Genomic DNA, 6,899 nt, shown 5'->3' on the forward strand with positions numbered 1-6,899 from the left:
AGTTAAACATTGAAACGCGACTCAAATTATATTTTCCAATTAAATACATTAGTATATAGCCTATTGTAAAATTCATATAGAGTTTACTAGCCCTATTTGGGGTGCTAAAGTGCTTGCCTACTTGGGTAGCTAGTTGGGAGGGTGTTGGTTTTGTTTTGGTACGCATAGCTGCCAAGTTTCCAGGCCCATACGTGATGTGGTTCAACTGTCCAGGTTTTCTCTTTGAATTTTGGGACGTGTAGTACCTTTTTATAATGTAAGACTACAAGTCTTAGAATTCAAAGAAAAAACCTGGACTGGAGCAGCACCCATGGGCGCTGACATTTTCATGGGGGTTGGGAGGGCGCCAATAATAATAATAATAATATTAAATAATAAAATACTTACCAAAATGACGTTCTCCACTTCTTTCGCCTCAGAAACTGGAACTGGATGCTGCAACTACACAGCATGTGAGCAGCGCTCTGATTAGAGGGAGTGGCCTGTCTCAGGGCTCCACAGCGCACTGGAAGCCTGCACTGACTCAACCCAACTGTCTTTGACAGCTGGTTTGAGAGGTTTAAAGTGCGTATGTGTGGCTGGCCAGCTCAAGACGGCTGGCCAAACGGACATGCACACTTTAAACAGTGCACAAACAGCCCACCACCTCCCTGCTGCTGTTGCCAATCAGCAGGCCTGACGCTTTGTTCGGGAATGGTGGATGAAAAATAAAATGGTAATAAATTAACATTGTATTTTTAAGCTCTGGGACTTTGAAGGGCATTTCATTGGGGTGACACTGCAACGGATTGATGGACAGAATGTTGAATAATGTCACACGTTCACCCCAGTACAGAGATCTGGGCCTAAATTCATTGTTTTTCTGCTCCCCATGCCATTCCTTTTTGATTTCAACCAGATCTCTTGACTGGGGTGAACTTTTTGTTTTGTTCTGCATTCCGTCTATTATTTATGTGTGTGTATTTTGCTTTCTCGCTGTAAGTGCGTTGGGTATGCCTAGACGTTTGTTCTGTGCTCTCCATGCCACTGAAGTCAAGATAGCCTGCCTAATGAGGGGTGATTTCCCAAAACTGGCCCTATGATGCTTGTTTCCAGTCTGACCTGGCCTGACAGTTCAGGTGGACTATTACCATGGGAAACAGTGTCAAGACTGATTTGCATATGGCTGGGTCTAAACTGGAATGGCATGGATTAAGGCCCAGATCTCTGTACTGGGGTGAATGCATGATATTATTCAGCATTCTGTCCATCAAGTGTTCTTTATGCCCTTCTTTAGAGAAGGCATACCTAGTTTGTATGGACTTGATATAAGCAAGCCAGGTGATCTTCTCATACCCTGTTGAATTTAAAAATGCCTTGCTTGAAGCTCAGTAAGATTCCTGTTCCGCTGCAGACCAAATGCCATGCCAATAAATGATGGGTCTAGCCATGATATCTTTATTAATTTAGTAAAAACCCATGTCTAGGAGCTGGGGAAGACAAGGCACACTCTATGGAAGGTTAAGGACACTCCTCACAAACCTCTTTTCTATTTTACAGAGTTCATCAGACCTAGAGTGTCCCCAGAGTTCTGCCCCATACATGGCTGAGCTTTTCACTTTACGATTGTGAATCTCCACCACGGGGGCAAGAAGGCATGCATGGGCCTTCTTGCGTAGCTTAGACATGACCCCAGCTTCTTGTTGGAGTTTCCTTGCAATTTTTCTTGTGTGTGGACCAGTTCATTTTATGAGTTAAACATACCCCGAAGTACACAAACTCCTGAACTTATTCAAGTGAAACACCCTGTGCCATGATCTTAACTTTAGCTGTTTTTTAAGGATTGAGCACCATGAATTTGTTTTTATTGATGTTGAGCTCAAAGCCTCGTGCACTGCAAAAATGAAGAAAGCGTTCTACTATTGCCTGCAGACCATGCAGAGTTTTGAATATTAGTAGCATGTCTTCTGCAAAAAGCAGCGTTGCATTTTATGGAGGCCCAACTTAGGTGCGTCGTTGCCAGTGAAAATGGTGGTCCCATACTATTGTAGAGTGTGAATAATGTGGGGGTCAGCACACAACCCTGGCGAACACCATATTGAATGTTAAAAGGGTCAGTAAGCACGCCACTATTGCCATCTCTAACCCTGGACGTGTTATGCGTATGTAGCCTGATTAAAACAGACAAAACTTTGTCGGGACGCCCATCTCCTTCAGAACCTCCCACAGCTTACCCCAGGGGATGGAATCAAAGGCTGATCTTAGCTCGACAAAAACCACATATAAGTGGGCCTTTGTCAAGCATTAAAGTTTTCCAGTAGAGGCAACAAAAGCAGAGAATTTGGTCCACTGTGCTGACCCTATTTCTAAATCCTGCATGTACTCCGAAAGAATGGAGTTGTCCATGACCCAGTCCGATAGCTGCCCCAGAATGTGACGGGAAAAGAGTTTCTGAGAGAAGTCAATAGTGCTGATGGGCTTGTAGTTCAGCAGATCAGCTTTACTGTCTTTTTTTGTAAATCTGTAAAATCTTGATTGTTTGCCAAGACCCTGAGATAGGGCTACTTTCCAACAAGGAACAGAAGAGCTGCTGGAAATATGAGGCCCATATAAGGATGTGTCTTAGTCTCCTGCAGTGACTATTACGACCATGCACACTGCATGTATACCCTGGAAGCACTGCAAACAACCTTGCATAGCAGGCCTTCAAATGACCTAAACAACCTTTTATGGGGCTTGGTGACAGACACAAGGTCAGGAGTTCTTGACCCACTGCCACCCATTACATCCATAGTATCAGCTATAGAGCTGGGCCAACTTTTCATGGTCATTGCAAACCATCTCCCATTATAGGGCCCACTTATTATTCATGAGTTCAACCCTAGATTTGAAGCTACTGCCCTGCTGGTCACCATACCCAGGCCTCCTAAAGATCAAATGGAGAGCATTGTAATCAATATCGCAGCACTCTACGACCACAAGGTATGTGAGGGAGAGGCACAGCTGCAATGACAGAAAAATATAATCAATGCAGCTCTTTTGTGACATGTGCTTGAATGTGTGGGTACCCCTATGATCCGAGGTAGATCTACCATTAGAGGCCCTAAGGCCAAAATGAAAGGATAAACTCAGCAGCTGGTTTGCGACCAAGTATCATCTCTTTACAGTGGCCAGATCTACCTGTGGAACACCCCAAGCAGCATCTTTTTCTTCTGTTAGATTAAAAGTCACAAAGCCTAAGGGTTCACAGAAGACATTAACATTGCCAGCGTCGATTACCTTTTCAAGTTGTGGGAGAGGAATCTATAGGATTTTGTAAAGCATGTAGGGTGCTGGATGATATGTTGCCACCCCCGGCCTATTGTAAATATTAAAAACAACATAAGGACCCACCGCCAGCAAGAGACACCCCGAACGCACCCCCTAATAAAGAAGGCTAATGAATTTGTAATCCACTTAATTTGCCACCTGCTGACTGGCCCCTTCCACCGGAAGGAGCACGACAAAAAGAAGTAGCAACCCCGGATCTGTGTGCTGGCTGAACATACAAGATTGCCTGCAGAATACAAATGTCATAGTAGTCAATAATGTCCCCCAGTACAGGTCTGCCAACTTGGAATTGAGGCTAGCAACATTCCAAGAAAGAATGTTTCAGGCTGTCGATGAAGAACTAGACAAAAAGGACAGAAGCGATTATTCCACAAGTAGAGGCTGATCTGTGGAGAAAGTGCAACTGCTTCATAGAAGCCAGATTCATTGGGGCTGATGTGAAGAATAGTACATCCTGGGGGTTTCCATTTATTGAAGAGGTTCAAGAGGCAGCAGGTTCCAAATTGTTGAGGACAACCAGGTCAAAGATGTGGCTCAAAGTGGCATAGTATGGCTCGAATCAACAATCAGCTTTCTGTCCTGGTTTGTGGGCAGGCACAAGCACAGCAGAGGATCCACAGGGAGGAGTGAGTATCTAGCCCACATGGGACTTGTTTTAACGCTATGAATAGTACATTTATACTTAATTTACACTTACCTTCTTGATATTTTGGTCCTTGACATTTTGCTGAGTAAGCATTGGGATGTACTGAAATTAGATAAAAGACTTAAACTATCTTATAAGTCTACATCCCCTGACTACCTTTAGGAAACGAGAGACACTTGAAAAAATATTTTGAGTCCCAGCGATAAACACAGATTTGTCCCCCAAAAAGTGGGCTCTTGGATTAAAGAAAACCCAGAAGGGTGTTACCGATGTCAAGGATGTTTGTGTTGTAAGTTTGTAATGGATAAAACAAGAGAGTTTGCGAATTTTACAAAATCAAGAAATTCAGCATTAGAACTGTTATTGATTGTAATGCGAGGTTTTGTGCTTATCACATTATCTGTTCATGTAACAAACAATATGTGGGTTCAACCATTTGACCATTAAAAGAAAGGAGCAAATAAAACATGAATGCTCTCCTCTTGGGAAACATTATAAGGAAATTCGCAATGAGAGTGAGGTGTCCAGAATTGCAGTTATTGGTATTGATGATATTGGAATACACCACAGAGATGGTGATAGAACACAATGTCTGCATTTTACAGAAAGCTGGAGGATTGAGACACTATGTACTGCAACTTTGATCTCAATTTGGACAGAGAATTTTACATTGCACTTTAGAATAGTGCATAGAAATAAACTCCATTCACTTTTTCATATCTGGGTCTAATAACACGTACTCTTGATTTTGGTCTGAAATTTAGATAGGAAATTGTTTATTACACATTAGAATAGGGCATAGAAAATTAACTTATCCATTTTTGCATATCCGAATTCAGAATCTCTTTTTTCAGTTTCTTTCCTTCTGAATTTCGTTCTTGACTTTTCCTTTTTTCTCTCTTTTCTCTCTTTTCCTTTTTCTTTTCTTCTATTTTTTTCTTTTATTTTTCCGTTATTTCTCCTTTCTTTCAGTCTGCCTTTTTTACCGGACTCTATGAGGAATACATTTGGATACTTGTGTCATTTTTTGATGTAGCAGAGGTTTTACTTACAATGCTCAGTAGAAATGAAACATATTTGGTTGAATGGTGTCTTTACTAAATCTCAGGTGTGATGGTTTAATGACTAACGGCCAGATTCATGAAACGAAAATCGGCTCGCAAAGGGCCAGATTCTGAGAATCTGGCCCTCTGCGAGCGCAATTATTGCATTTGGGATTCATCATCCCAAATGCAATAATCGCTATTATAGAATTCGCTATTGTGCGAGGAATTGCATTTAAGGAATCTCTATTTGAGATTCCTTAAATGCAATTCATTAACCAATTTTAAATTGCGAATTCGCAATATTTGGACGCTATTTACCACGAAGTCTGACATCATGGTAAATAGCGAAAAAATAGATTGCATTTTTCTCATTTGCATGTTACACACACACATGTCCTTTGGACATGTGTGTGCGCAACACCTGTGTAAATTTTCATTTCAGGGGTGCTACAGGGTGTCCTTTGGACACCCCTGGCACCCTTGAAATCGCATCCTTATTTGCGGTTAGCATTCCTATGGGCCTGTAGGCCCATAGGAATGAATGGGAAGTTATTCCTTATTTGCGATTAGCAATTTGCTAATCGCAAATAAGGAAGATGTAGGAATCGCAATATTTTTTGCAATTCCTACATGAATCCCGTTTTGCAAGTCCTTAATAGCGATTCCTTATGAATCGCTATTACTGACTCGCCAAACGGGACTATGATGAATCTAGACACCAGAATTAAGAATCTGGTTGATAGGAGGTGGTCCTACTTATGTATTTTTCTTGTTTGAAATTTTGACGTAATCTTTATTGGGAAGCTGCAGTTAATATGTAAAGATATATGATATAAATCTTGGAACGAGGACTATTCTAGTTTTGAAAATTATTTTCTTAAAGACAACTGTGACAAGGTTAACACAATTGTTTTAGCCGGCGGTAGGGAAAACGCAACACAGGTGGTTTGAATTCTGGCCCAGGTGATTAGCATATTCTTCATAGTTTAACTCAAATTTTGGCATTAATTTTTTTTTAAATAAAGCCACCTAGGTAAATACATTTCAAATGTAGAACATGGTTGATCAAAAGAAGCAGAGCTTTAAATCAAAATCGTTTTCATATTAAGATGCTATTAATACACTTCAACTGGGTGGTTATTTTAATTTGTTTAGATTTTTTTGATGTAGTCAGTATTTGAAAGAAATTTGTTTAGGAGGTAATTGTTGATTTTGATTTTGATGTGAAACAGATTATGGAATATAGGACTGCAAGGTCTGAACACTTTTCCACCTAGACAACCTAGACAGGGTTAGCACAATGGTTCTAGTTACTAGGTAAGGAAATCCAGCACCTAGGGGGTTCGAATCTCAGGTTCAGATGGTCATTTGGTACATTTTAATTTCATCCTGTTCATTTTTATATTTAAATTTTAGTACAACTAGATGAGTTAATAGTTGCAATTCGAACAGATTTGAAACACGGTTTTTACATTGTGCATACTAAGATGTCATTGTCAAATACAGTGAATCTTAGTTTTAAACTGGGCAGATATTTCTAATCCATTCCTGTTCCTGGATATAGCCTAAAATTCTAAATCCGACATTTAAGAGCTGATTGGCGAAGCCAGCACTGCAATTAAGCAGAGTATCACATCTGGGCAAAGGCGAATGAGCCTCGGGGTTGCTGAATGGGAATTGGTTTGAAGAGAATTCTTTCCCAATTGACAGACAACCCTCGTGTTAATTGCGTAGTTCTTTGCCCCATACACAGGCAGAACAACTGGAACTGGCATTTGGTCCGCCTGTGTTTTATGTGTCAAATATGGACTGGTTATTGTAGAATACTTGTAGGACACTTTTGATTGGATTGGCGCTTAGGATTTTTCACATGTTTTTTTCACATGTTTTTCACACGT

The sequence above is a fragment of the Lissotriton helveticus genome, chromosome 12 (genome assembly GCF_964261635.1).
Source record: "Lissotriton helveticus chromosome 12, aLisHel1.1, whole genome shotgun sequence".
Classification (NCBI taxonomy): Eukaryota; Metazoa; Chordata; class Amphibia; order Caudata; family Salamandridae; genus Lissotriton; species Lissotriton helveticus.